This window comes from Haliotis asinina, chromosome 3 (genome assembly GCF_037392515.1).
Source record: "Haliotis asinina isolate JCU_RB_2024 chromosome 3, JCU_Hal_asi_v2, whole genome shotgun sequence".
NCBI classification, from domain to species: domain Eukaryota; kingdom Metazoa; phylum Mollusca; class Gastropoda; order Lepetellida; family Haliotidae; genus Haliotis; species Haliotis asinina.
In genome coordinates, this window is record NC_090282.1 from 57886231 (window position 1) to 57901931 (window position 15701).

Genomic DNA, 15701 nt, shown 5'->3' on the forward strand with positions numbered 1-15701 from the left:
TGCAAAATTATCTTTAACTCCTGAGTAAATAATGAATACAGTTATCTACCAGAATGTGCATCAACATTTGAACTGAAAAGTGTGTGCTGTAGTATTGCCAACAAATTACAGTTACCTCATGCTTGTTGCTGCTAGTGCAGACAGACACAGTCAAGGTCAATCATCAGCGTCTGTAACTTGTGCCACTACACTTCAGAGAGACTCACAGTCAGGTTCAACTACCAGCTGAAGTCTAACTGAAATCTAGAATGTTTGTTTAATTCATGAGCAAAGAAGCCTTTTCAATCAGTGAAATAGTTGAAATTCTTATCAGTAGCATGCATGTCCAAGGTCTTGTCAAAGGTCAAGGCCAGTTTCTCTGTTTACACCAATTTGAATTTTGATCCTGTTCGTCTGTGGACAGTCTGATGAAAAGGGCCATGTTTCTGCAAGCAGCACATACAAGAAGAACTGTTGAATTGTTTACTTTTTAAGTCTGTTCAGATGCAGTATATTACTGCATCAGGCAGGATTTTGCCTGACAGAACCTGATCTGCCCCATCTTGTCAGCCCAATTGCTTTGAACACTTTTAAAGGGATAAAAAGTATAAGACAAAGACTGCTTCATCAAATACAATTCAAGTTCCCATTTCCTGGTTTAATGACCAAAATGTATTGTTTCGAAAGTGCAGTATCACTATTTTTAGTTTGAGATTTCAAGGCATTTCCTCCTTATTCATTATTCTCAAGCCAACAAATTGCAAGGATGGGTAGAGTCACAAATCCTCTGAAAGTCAGAACTGCAATGTGATACTGATGTTATCGCACTAGCTCAATACTGTATTAGCCCTGGATAATGTTGCAGATATATACTGATTGAGACACTATCTAGATAATATCTATTATATCCGGCATGGTGTTCTAGCAACAGCCATTACTGGCATGAATGTTCGTTTTGAAACATTTATTATTTTAGTCCTGACATCCGATATTAGTTCCTGCACATTGTACGCAGTTTTTAATAACGGATGTGGAATTGTCATCTGTCATTGAAAGTGGCACAATACTACAAAGGACTGAAACCCATTACTTACACATTTACAGTTGGTTATTATGTAATGGAATATTTTGCCCTGCATTTATCTTGCCAAGTGGCCAGAAATTGTTTCACGAATGTAATGCCATGCAACAGACACGCGGTCCCACATTTAAACCCTCTGGTTTATTGACACAGGATGACATTTTGATTACATGTAACCTTTTCTCGAACTGAACAAATGTGGTGCAATGGGAAGGTTTCTGCGAATAATCAAACCCACCCACCTTTTACAATCACACTTATTATGCTATTCAATGCTGAAACATAAACCCCTTTCTTTTCCTTCCGTTTTTCTGCGACTATCCTGGTTTCCCAGCTCAGAGTTGATGTCTTGCACGTTTGGGACGAAAAGCTGTAAATTGTCGTCTGCTCTCCATAATGTCGTCTGCAGGCTGTTTTTCCTATTGCTCAGTGAGGTTTGCAGGGTGTCAGGCGTCTATTGCGAGTAATGCAATCCAAGTTAACACATTTTCCATCGGCATAAGTTTCAACAAAATTAGGAGAAATTCTGTCCAGACCACACAAATTGGTTTTACATCGAAATGTTATTTTTTGAACATGAAATGGTGAAAGATTGGCATTTAGCACACTCTAGGCTCTGTACAACGTGGTGATGTGTGGGTGAGTCGAGCACAGCTCACGGGGATAACCACGTGCCGCACGGGTAATTTCTGAAGACTTGGGTCCCTCGGTTCCACTTGTTTCCCGCCAGAACAAGCTAAGTTGTGCAAGATGTGTGAGTAAGAGAGTTCAGTTTTACGCCGCTTTCCAGACACCTTGGGGACATCACCAGAAATGGGCTTCACAAGCTGTACCGATGTGGAGAATCGGACCCGTATGTTAAAGAACACTTTAATCATTTGGCAACCCATGTGGACAATTAGACTGAAATTACATACATCAACTGCTTAGGTGTGTTGCTCGTGAAAAAGAGTGAGGTACAGGTATACCCATCCTCGTTATCTCCAGGTAGAGACTTATCGGAGATATCGAGAATGAGGTATACCATACAGTGTAGCAGATTGAATGTCATCCTACAGAGCTAAAAGAAGCAATGGTCTTGATAGGGTTGAAAAGGGAGAAATATAAACAGAAAGATGGTTCAGACCAGGAACTGACACCCACGGAAAGAACCCACCATTAGTGTGGTGTCTCCTCGCTGTTCAGTACTGATACAGGGACGCTACCAATGAGAAAAAATGGGAGCTCGTGGATGCCAAGCGTTAATTATCTTGAAAAGATTCATGCCGTTTCTTGTAAACTTGAGCTGATACGATAAGATAAGATAAGATAAGATAAGATGAGATATTTATTGCATAGCATTCCATCAAGGAACATAAAAGGTACAAAGATATAGAAGTATACATAGGTGATCCTTATCATAACAATTAGACTCTACACAAGCATGCTGTTCTCCGCAGATAACGGCACACGTCATTAAACCCAAATGAAAAGCCAGTGCTAATTCCTGGAGCCATAGATATGTAGTTTTATTAGAATAGCCACATAAATGACAATGTGATGCAGGTGTTTACGGACTTCTTGACGATCAAACCTAGTTCGTTACCCGGCTCAAGATTTTCGACTTCTCTGTGCTTGTCGTTCAAGAAGATCCGCGTTAGAATTCAACTTCAGCAACCCATGCATGTAAACAGCAACTGACGGTATGGGTGGTTAGATTTGCTTACTTGGACGATGCTCATGATGTCGATCACTGGATTGTCTGGTCCAGTTTCTATCGTTCACAGACCGCGGCTGTGTGGCTGGAATATTGGTGAGTGCGGTGGAAAACAACGAACAAACCTATGCTTGTCATAAGAGGCCAACTGTATTGCGTTGTCAGGCTCGTTGACTTGTATTGGTTGATGCTTATTATCGTGTCATAGTTGTGGAAATCGATACTCTGGAGTCAGTCACTGGATTGACAGACTCGATTATTTACAGGCCACTGTCATTTATTTAGCAGGAATATTGAGCGGCGTTAAACCATTACCAAATCTGAATATACTGCGTAAATATACTGAACAGCAAAAGAAACGCAAATGGAGAAAAAATGAATTTCGTAAAAGTAAGCATTCGTATTTATGTCTTCTATTTAAAAACTTGACAAGGAAGTAGTAGCGTTTCTTTTGATGATCACCATAACTGATCTTTGCATGGGTTGTTTATTCTGTTCTACACATCCCGCCATCGTAAAGCTGAAATCTCGCGAAGTTACGGCATGAATGAAAGGAAATTAATTTTTAAAATTCTAATGAAAATAAGGAAGGGCTAGTCATTAATAATATCCGCATTCTTTGTCACATTGTCTTTACACGAAAGACCAGAAGCACATACCAGAAATTAATCTAATCTCTCAGAAATCTATGCTTGAAAATACTCGAGACATCAGTCGTGCTGTTGGGGTTGGGGTTGGTTCCTGGGCGACATCGCGCCATACTTCCTCGTACTAATGCCACGTGCTTCAGTGATCAGGTCATTGATTACATTGTTCTTTGTTCTGTGAAATAACGAACAAAAGCAGTGGTGACAGTGATTATACATGTCTTGACAACCAGATGGCGAAAATGTGAAGGCCGGTTACGGAAAAATAACCCCAAAGTATAGTATTTTCTGTTATCCTATATATTTGTATGTTATGCCTCTTCATAGCTATTTACTTAGGTTAAACAGGTAAGAAATATTTGTACAAAGTTGAGGAAATCTTGGCAGTCGAAGAGAGCAGTCTTCGACAAAGAGGTCTGGGCTGTACAGCTCGGTTAATTGTAAATCAGCATTTTCATGAAACGATATAATATAGAATTTCATTTGTAGAAGTCCAGCGAAAATGCTTTTGTAAAGGGGGCAATAATTAAGGATTATTGTGGTCTGACAACAAACCACCTCCCTAATCTCTACAACTAATTATGCTTCCTTAACTAGCCAGAACGCCAGGATGCTAAATATAAATTTAATTTTATTCACTTTGATAAAATCAAGTATCGGTTAACAAGTACAAAAGCACACATAAACAATTCTCCATTTTTGTTTAATGAAACATTAAAAGTGAACATATTCAATGCAATGGACTAATAGTTTGAGTTAATAAAGTGGGTCAAACAGACAGCTTGACAGCGCACATAATTTCTATGGAGGTACATCAATGTACAAACCAGCTACGTCTATGGCAATGCTTGAATGTACGCACCAGCTACGTCTATGGCAATGTGTAGATTTACGCACCAGCTACGCCAATGAAGATGCTGGAATGTACGCACCAGCTACGTCTATGGAGATGCTTGAATGTACGCATCAACTGTGTCTATGGCAATGCTTGAATGTACGCACCGGCTACGTCTATGGAGATACTTGATTGTACGCACCAGCTACGTCTATGGAGATGCTTGAATGTACGCACCAGCTACGTCTATGGAGATGCTTGAATGTACGCACCAGCTACGTCTATGGAGATACTTGAATGTGCGCACCAGCTACGCCTATGGAGATGCTTGAATGTACGCACCGGCTACGTCTATGGAGATGCTTGAATGTACGCACCGGCTACATCTATGGAGATGCTTGAATGTACGCACCGGCTACGTCTATGGAGATGCTGGAATGTACGCACCGGCTACGTCTATGGAGATGCTTGAATGTACGCACCAGCTACGTCTATGGAGATGCTTGAATGTACGCACCGGCTACATTTATGGAGATGCTTGAATGTACGCACCAGCTACGCCAATGAAGATGCTTGAATGTACGCACCAGCTACGCCTATGGAGATGCTTGAATGTACGCACCGGCTACGTCTATGGAGATGCTTGAATGTACGCACCGGCTACATCTATGGAGATGCTTGAATGTACGCACCGGCTACGTCTATAGAGATGCTGGAATGTACGCACCGGCTACGTCTATGGAGATGCTTGAATGTACGCACCAGCTACGTCTATGGAGATGCTTGAATGTACGCACCGGCTACATTTATGGAGATGCTTGAATGTACGCACCAGCTACGCCAATGAAGATGCTTGAATGTACGCACCAGCTACGCCTATGGAGATGCTTGAATGTACGCACCGGCTACATCTATGGAGATGCTTGAATGTACGCACCAGCTACGTCTATGGAGATGCTTGAATGTACGCACCGGCTACGTCTATGGGGATTACTTGAATGTACGCACCGGCTACATCTATGGAGATGCTTGAATGTACGCACCAGCTATGTCTATGGAGATGCTTGAATGTACGCACCGGCTACATTTATGGAGATGCTTGAATGTACGCACCAGCTACGCCAATGAAGATGCTTGAATGTACGCACCAGCCACGTCTATAGAGATGCTTGAACACACAACACAAAATTTGTATGCAGATGCTTGAATGATTACACCCGGATACTTCTACACTAGTTAGATTCAAATCATTCTTTCGTTACCAGTATATACGTTTAATATACGGTCCGCGACACGGCGACTTCTTTCGCCGGGTTCAGGACTGTGCGGTATTCGGTTAGAGAAAGAAAATATAATCTTATCGGCAATCACGATATTCTCACGATCCAGTAACCGAATTTCTTTTGAAAGCTGAATTTGATACAAGATGAGCATAACTGAAATAGTGAGACCGGTATTTCGAAAAATGTAAAAAGGGGCAGCATTTTAAAGCTATTTGAGAGCAGTAAAGAACTGGGTTTCTTTCACATTCAAGAAAAATCTGTTTTATCTCAGACCTATATCTGCTCTTGAATATTTGTAACAATTTCATTGCTTTGCCAGTGTGTCTCACTTGACTTGTACCTGCGTCATGCTGACATCAGGGGTGGTTGTGTACATCGGGCTTGGGGAGGACTAACATGCACTATTCTTCTTCCACGACGTGACAGAATAAACTAAGAACTATCTGTGCGTGAGCCATGATTGCGTAGACTTTACTACAGTTATATCAATTCCCCGTTTGACACTGACATCAAATGATCTGTCTCGATGCATGGATTTAGACGTGTAAACTTATAGCATGCCGTTTCAGATTTATTAAGAAATTACTAATATCTTCAATTGTGTTAAATATATCAATAGTATTTCTGTGATATCTCTAAATAACTGAAGATATGTTTATTTAATTTCTGATACTTCTATTCCTTGGGCATGGACTGCATGGAGACCATTATAAATGTGTTATGTATTTGAACATACTTATGCTGGAAATCTTAAACTGAGTTAAAGATATCATGAAATACTTTATACATCCTCAAACACATTACATGTATCTTTAATTACACTTGACGCATGATCACTTCAGAGATAATTCAAACAGAGATATATTCAGTTCTGTCCGTTACTGATATTAAAGATAAAAAAAGGATATCACTAATAATTTTGATATCCTTGTATGAGTTAACGATATCTATATTACATTACATCACATCATTCCACACTAACCAAACCCCAGGACACTGAACGTCACATGACCACACCATACCACACCGCACAAAACAACACACATCACACCACACCGCACATCATTACCCATCACAAAGCACACACATCACACCATACCACACCGCACCGCACAAAACAACACACATCACACCACACCGCACATCATTACCCATCACAAAGCACACACATCACACCATACCACACCGCACCGCACAAAACAACACACATCACACCACACCGCACATCATTACCCATCACAAAGCACACACATCACACCATACCACACCGCACCGCACAAAACAACACACATCACACCACACCGCACATCATTACCCATCACAAAGCACACACATCACACCATACCACACCGCACCGCACAAAACAACACACATCACACCACACCGCACATCATTACCCATCACAAAGCACACACATCACACCACATAAGATCGAATCACACAGCATCTCACAACAAGAGCCCACGACACAACATCGCACCTCGATATATGACAAGTGATCAAACCGAAGGCATAAACTCCACACATGGCCCTATACTCACTTGACGTAATATGCAGTTTGCAATGGAGAGTGCCTAAATTCACTACGTTGTGTACCATAGGCAGAAATATAGACGATTGGGTGTTCGAATCCTAAATTCGCCATAAGTTTCTGTCTTTCAGACCCATACCTTGTGCAGGCTGAATCACGGAATTAATGAACGTCCCAAACCTGCGTCTCTTTACGCTTTCCTCTCATCTATCGTTTTGTCGTAAACATCACAAAATAACAACACATTCAGAAAGTTATGCTATAATATGGCTTTATATTCCCGATACGTATATATACACCTTACGGTTCACACGATCGGAAACACACGGGTGCAACACTCTTTTTACAATATAAAAACAATTTGAACATAACCGATGTTTTAGACAGCATAATCTCAATTGCTGAGGTGCGACTACACACCGTGCACAATACCATGCGGAACTGAACAGTGCCAAATGTTTGGAAGAGATGTTTGTGTACTCAAACACCCACACACCTTCCAGCATTATACGGCAACTGTTTTATGAGTATTGTTTAGATGCACAGGCCTTACTAAATCTGATTGAATATGTACTTGTGCAGGGTACCTAATTTTCATATTTATCGGATCGTGACAAAGTGTTTATCAATTTGATTCATTGTTTTCGTAACACGATACCTTAAGCGTTTAAGCGCACGGCTCAGTGGATATGAAAATAAATCGTCAGGGTCAGTTCCACACAGACTATAGACGACGTGGGTGTAAGCGAGAATGTATTTCGTATGGTTTAGCGTTCAGGGGATACACAAAATTATTGCTTTTGCAGTCTACTCGTATTTTGTCAATAAGAAACAAGGGCAATAATTATATTTGCGAATGTAGTGTTTGAGATGATGCACGAGACATATTCCAGCTTCATCAGTGTTATTTATGAGCCCCTGTGCCGGGACAAACAACCTGGGTACAGCTAGTCTGTCGTATAAACCCTGAAGCAAATATATCCAAGAAAGCCCATATAAGTTTAGAAAATGTGACAAGTCTAGATTCCCTTAGCTTCAGGAAGAAAGTCTCGGGGTTCCATTTTATTATATTATTAGTTTTTTACTATGAACATTTTTCAGTAAAATATGTTCATTTCAGAGACTAGTTGTTAGTCTATGGTACAGCTTTCTGGGACAAGTATTTCCTCGATGATGAGGCTAAAGAAGCTGATGCTGACTGTATCAAGAGATCGTGATGTTTAAAGAATATGTGACTCGTGTTATAGCCTGGCGCTGCAGTCAAGGCGTCAAAAGGTTATTTATCCTCTGAAAGCCAATCCTTAAAGTGGAAATCTAGCACATTTCCACAATTCAATTACTCCTAAATCAAAACGACACGTTTATGGGACCTTTTCGTGACAACGCTGACGATTTGAGCCCAGACTAGGTTGTCCCGATGGCAGTAATTCTATCCCTTAAAGAGGCAAATCTATGTAGGCAGACGGTGCGCAGCTCCAAGGGCACCAGTGCTTGAGGGATGTTTAATATATTTTATATTAAAACATAAACTATCATGAAAATATTACCTTACAGACTTGTGCAAGTCTAGTGTCGATGTGACGATCGGTCTACTGAAGCTGGAAGTAATCGCCCCTTGTGTGCCCTACTGGAATAACTCAAGTAAACATTCTCAGGCCCATTCACCGAAAGACACGCAACCATGCAGAATGTATTTAATCTTCAACAATACTATAGCAATCCTATCATTACACGTACCGTGAACCTGGACCCTAAAACAACTGTACAATTTAAACCTTGCATGTGGATATGTCACATGGGTGTTCAAGATGCTGATTTCACTGTGCGTCAGATGTGACGTAACTCCTTCCACGATGTGGTCCTTTACTAGCCGGAGTTATCTACCCTTGGGAGGTCGTGCAAGCCCTTCAACTGAAATGACTGATCGTGATTTCTAAACGTAAAACGTCAAAGGTAAACATATCTTCTGAAAAAGAAAAGGACAACAATCCCATTATTGAGAATTGCAGATATTTAGTGATCGAATAGGTGTTAACGCCGCTTGGTAATGAATCAAGAGATATAGAACATACTATTTATACATACAAACCCCGTTTGTGAGGGTGTTCCCTTTGTAAAATTACCCTGAAACATTTCAGTGGGTAAAGTTGCCAGCCATTAGGTCAACATCAAAGTTTTAAAGCCACAGGGCACACACACCCAGATGAGAGAGGAGAAAGAAGATTAACATTAGTACAATGCTTGTTTACATGTGATCCGCTAGAACGGTAAGCTTTATTATTGCGAGATGTCCTTGTTTATCGGTTTGTCTGTTATTACGACAGACCCTATCTGTGATCCGTGGGTAATAAAACATGATAAGCACTACGAGCCTATTGTTCGGGAATGTCTTCATCCATGCGCGATAAACACGATTCTCACACTAAAGCATCACTGTTCAGTCACGTGGACATGAGCGAGAAACATCTCAGTCAACTCTGGCGCGTCAAGTGCAGTCTTGTGGCTTTAACTGTGTTTTACATACTAAGCGGAACGCTGAATTACGGAGTTCACACTGAGTATACACGCTGGCGTAACAGCTGGGCCCGGATCCACAAAGCGATCTTAATGCTACGATTGTCTTCGAGGCTTATGTTAATGTGTGTGAAGAACGATTGTTTCAACGCTAAGATCGTTAGAGCAGCTGGGCACCGATCAACATATCGTTCGGAGGGCTTCGTCAATCGTAACCTTATGACAGACTATAGAGTTACGACAGGTCGTAAAGTTACGAACGCTTTTTGGATCGGGTATACGGCCGTAAAGCAAAACGATCATGGGTCTAGGCTGATCGTAACTCCCAGAGAGTCATACATCTGGAGTTGTTTTGTAATCCGCTTCAGTGGTCTATTGAATGTAACGTATGCAATCTGTTTGTTCTGAATGGAAAAGACTGGGTGAAGATACAGTTGGTTGAATTAAAAATACTCATGTTAAAATGTTGGTGTGCGTATTTTGCTTCCGCGAGGAAAATAATGTAGTGATATAAAATATCAATATGTCACATGGATGAAATAGCACTGAGCGAATTCATACCTGATGTCGGGAACACATTGAGAGTCATTATCGTTGTGAGCATGACATTTGCCCATTTCATCTTGCTGTCAGTCTATGTAAAAGCTGGGCCCATAGTGAAACCATCAATGACGCCATCGAGTGAGATAAAAATGATATCCGACATGAAAAGCCAAATATACGTGACTCAGCATACTTTCACATCAGTAAGTTTTCCATACAAGTCGTTGGTAACATGAACACTATACTGTTTTTGTCCACAGGCAATGTGAAAGGACTGTGTGCTATTCTGTTTCTACGTTATGGTTCATGAACCGTTTGTATGAACTGAGTTATAGACTAGTTGCATTGTTTAATCCCTTCTGCCTACCCCGCAACCCTTGCTCACAGCCGCACACATCTGCGAGTCTGTGGGTGATGTTTCATGGAGTGTAATTACAAAACTGCTTAACCATAATATCTTTGAACAAAGCTTAAGTAAGTAATCGGAATGCATCTTGCATTTTTGTGCCGACGCTATACAGATTAGAAACGCGTCAGTTCGAGGACTGACTTTTACCAAATACCAAGAATGATCACTGGGTCGATAGAATTGGTAAGAAAGGTACTTCAATAACATCAGCGTAATACTAAGGTACCAGCAGATTCCATCGACTCGCCAAGCTGGTTTCAGCGTTTATTAGTCCAGGTGGACTTGATCAACGACCCATGACAATCCGCGACTGTCACTTTCAATGAGGATCTTGGTAGGTTGTTTTGTTTGCTGTTTAACGCCACAGTCCTGCGTCCAGCTACATGCATGTGGCGGTGGTGGCCTGTAAATATTCTAGTCTGGATCAGGTAATCCAGTGATCAAGAGCATGGAGATCGACCTACACTGTTGGGACACGATGACATGTATCCACCAAGTCAACTAGCCTGACCACCAACCAACCAACTTACTAGTGCAAAGGCATGCCATTTGCAGCTCCAGGCACCTTCCAAGGTCCCATAAATACCCAGAGATAGTTCTAAAGGTGGAGGATTGGCACTCATCCCATCTGCGAAGTTCGGGAAAATCAGATGGATTCAAATCATTTGAGTTAATGACTGTGTGCGTTATTTCGGAGCAACTTTGTGTCAAAGCCATGTGCCCACACAGACTACTCCCTTCTAGAAAGAACAAACTAACCCGAGTTGAATTTTCAGAGGAATCTGGAACTCTTCTGGAATCAAGTATCAGTTCCAACTTGATATATTTTGGTGAAAAGTGAAATTTTGAAAACGAGTATTGTTTGGAAAGAGAGAAAATTGTGAAATTGTTGAAAATGCGCAGTCTTGTTCAACTTGTGTCCTAGCCTACCCACACGTCTGGTAAGACACTGGTTTGGGTTGTTACTTCTGAAAAGTCTTTGGTTTTTGATGTCCAGGTAATGCATTGATAAGCAGATGTCAGATCATAGTTTTGTGAGCATGGCATGGGACATGAGCAAACCAAAACCTAAACCTGTGCAAATCAAATGTTGCAATATTACAGGCACTGTCAAAGAGGACTTTAGGAAGGATATTCTTAAGCCACCAGAAACTGTTGACGTACAAATTTGGAATAAATTATCCACTTTTGAGCCTTTCCCCCAACACGAATTTGAGAAGATCATACTTTCATAGAAACAACAACAACAAAACTTGTTTCTTGGATCCTATTTCCACATCGATGTTGATGGTTTATTTGGGTGTATTTCTTCCTTTCATTTCTAACATAGTGAATTTGAGTATGTCCAGACTCTCTAAAATCTGCTATTGTGAAACCTCTTATCAAGAAAGGCGATTTAGACACTATCTGAGAAACTATAGGCATGTGTCAAATCTTTCATTTACATCCAAAATCATTTGAAATGCTGTGAATATAAGACTTAAACAACATCTCGCAGAAAAAGGACTTATGCATGCGTTTCAGTCTGCCTATCGTGGTAACCAAAGTACAGAAACTGTTTTCATCAATCAATCTTTATTCAGAACTGGAGGCCACAGGCCCATAGTACAGATATATAAAAACAGTTCAACAGCAGAGTGGATTTCTTTTCGAAATAGCATGATAAATAAACAAAGCAACATTTTCAATGAGTATCCGATTGGATGTTGACCGTAGTTGGATACATTTATGTTTTGACGGTTGTATCGTTAAATAATTGCGTATATATTTGATTCTAATGTTTCTATAGTAGTCACTAATTAATAGTACATGGTATTCATCTTCAAGGATATTCAGTTTACAGTATTTGCACACGGTGGACTTCTTATGGAATTTTCCTTTATAACAGCTTAAGTCATAATAAACAGAACAGAACTGTGACATGGCTATTCTTACTTTCTTGAGATTGATACAGCGTACATATGGTTCACATATAAAATTTTCTTTAAACAAGGAGTAAGTGAATGCACAGGAACTGTTTTGGAGTTTTGCATGTATAAAGCAATCTTTGCTTCTTCGTACAAGCAAATTTAAGACATTGTGTTTGCTTCCAACTCCCTGCCATATCCACGCATGTCCAAGTCCAAATCTAAAGAGAATTGTTTTTACATGTGAAGCCCAATTCAACCTTTTTCGCTCGGCGCTTGCGTTTGAGTCTAGATTACATAACATTTTGTAAGCTTTAGATGGAAAGCGTTAAGAGGGCATGGAGAGGAGCTTTAACCAGTAGGCAATGCAGCATTTAAGAGTATATACATGGACAGGGTATCTACCAGTTTCTCCGAGTACAATGTTATTTGGTGTAGACATTCGCAAACCAAGAAATCGTTTACATGCATAAAGTAATACCCTTTCCAGGCAGTCATGTTTGTGGAAACTGTTTTCTTGCGAATTTTGAATGAGCTCAGAAATCGAGCTGCTGATGGGAATATTGCTGTTTTACCATTTTTCGATCTATGCTCTGCGTTTGACACGGTAGACCATAGGTCACTTCTCTCAAGACTTCAACTGGAGATGGGCCTTACAGATGTTGCGCTTGACTGGGCAGCATCATACCTGAGTAATAGATCACAAACTGTCGTCATCAATCAAGAATAGTCTAAATGTTTCTTACTATAGTGTGGAGTACCTCAAGGATTTGTCCTGGGTCCTGTGCTGTTTGTACTTTATGCAACTGGTCTTGGTAGAGTGATAGAAAATAATGAAATGGGCCATCAGTCTTGTGCTGATGACATTCAACTGATTGACTGTTTCAAACCCAAGAGTGTTCAGGAGGAACTAGAACGTACTACTGATGGCCCAACTTATCTCAAACTCTGAATCATCTGAACACATGAAAGTATAATCTTACCAGCTATGGACAGAAGTCCTTCAGTCATGCTTATCCTATGGAACAAACTTCATCTGGACAGGAAACTTTCATCATTATTAACTGCATTCAAATCAAAACTCAAGACGCAACTATTTTCAGGCTTTATTTATAGACTCTTTTCACCCTATTATTCATGAACTATAATTCATAGACATTTTCTCCAGCTACTATTAATAGACCGTATTTCAGGATATCATTCATAGGTTTAATTTCATACTACTGTTATTTTTATGCGCTTTGGGCATGCGCCTTGAGGATGGATACATCGCTTTATAAATGCTCATTATTAATATTATTGAATAGCATTGCAACCCATCTTGAATGGTGCCGAAGCCTACACTGATGATGTCACTACTACCGCTTGACAAGTATATTAGATGAACCAGCGCAGTGAACGCGTTTGTGACAAGCAGGCGAATCTGGACGAATACACTTGGTTGCTACAGGTAGATTGGCGATTAAGCAAACAAGAAACCAGCAAACATCCGCTCTGTGAGTTACTGTATAGAACCTTTATGGATACACTACAACGAACATGGCATTCTGCCAAGCTGCTTCTTTTTATGTTTTTTAAATCTTCAAAACAGACTTAATAACTTGACAAAAATGGTAGAAAATAACAGGGTTATAGAGTAGGAGACGATATACCTGAGCGGTTCAATGGGTGTTTAAATATTACATTGGAATGCACATGTACCGACGAGCAATAGATGTAGATACACATACAGCTAAATTTAGCTCCTGCAATAGGCAGTAGATAAATGTAAATGTCCTTTTACTTCTCTTTTCAAGCATAAACTTGCCCATCCCATACAATTGGTGTTTCTCCGTTTCGCGTTTCGTGTATCAATGTTGTCACTGGCCCGAAACAAAACAGCACACAACAGTTATAAAACACCGCACAACAGTTATAAAACAGCTCACATTTAACGGTAGTGGTTATTTTGCTGATACGACCTGAGACTTTCAATTAAAACCTTTGTCAAGTACTAATTTTGTACTGTAACACTGACTTGCCTTGGCCCTATCCTGAAATGAGGACGGTCTACGGAGAATTATAATTGTCAAAACGCTTGTATTCAAGGTTGGATACAAAGCCACTTCTATGTAATTCAAAACTGTTACCGTTGAATTTGGTTATGTCCTTTTACCCATAAACGAATTCAAACATTTGTAAAACGTAATCTGGGAGAGGAATATATTGGCAAACTACTTGGATCATTGAAGACACGGGTTAGAAATGAATCTGTAGCCTGATGACACTAACAAAATATGCAGTTTTGAAAAATGCTGTTCAAGGACAATGTCTATGACATTATTATGAGGATTTGCGATTCTTAACGTTCAAAGCTAGTTTCAGGTTTCAATTAAAATATGTTTGAAAAATACGTCGTGTAGAAGTGTTGGTTGAGTGCTGACTAGGAAAAGTACTTTTTTGGATATAGAATCGTTAACAAAAAAAACTTTTTGATTTTAACATGACAAAATGCACTGAGGAATAATGTCTTCAGTCCATCGATGCTTGTTGATATCTCCTCACATTGCACCACCTCATACCACATAATCAAACAGAGATGACTCTGGCCAACCACAACTTTTAAAAGTATTACAGTTATTGGACGAGTGCGATATGTGGGAATGAGTGAGTGGGCTGGATTTTACGTCTGCTGTGAACAGTACTTATATGATAGATTGGCAGCATGGTGTTTGATCAGCACTTATGTTATATGATGGACTGAAAACGGACAGACTGTTTCTGGAGAAAATGAGGTACTTGAAGAAATTCAAAACTTAGTACTACTGTTAATAGTATCACTCTGAACAAGCTGGAAAACCCTGCATTCTGTTGGTTTGGTTCTTGATGACATGCAAAGTTGCTCCAGTTGGTGGTAGGGTGAAGGAGGACGACCCTTTGACTTGGAAGTTATGGGTAACCTGTCAGCAATGTAAGACAGCAGCTGATTGGTTGGTGTTGGCCCTTCTTGATGGGAGTCTAACCCCGTAGGCGCTGTTATGATAGACTGAAGAGTCACAGGCTTGGTCACGTGCATACGCTGCACATGCGCAGCTTGGTGAGATGTGTTCTTTATCTATTGAAAGGGAACCCAAGAACTTGATTTTCCACTAGTATAGTGAAATGAGATGAGATAAGTAATTGGTATGTGATAGGATAAGGTTGGCTCTAACATAATTGATATTTACCATTAAACAATAATACCAATCATCGTACCGGGAAAATGAAGAGTTCATTGTTTCAAAATAGTTTGTACTG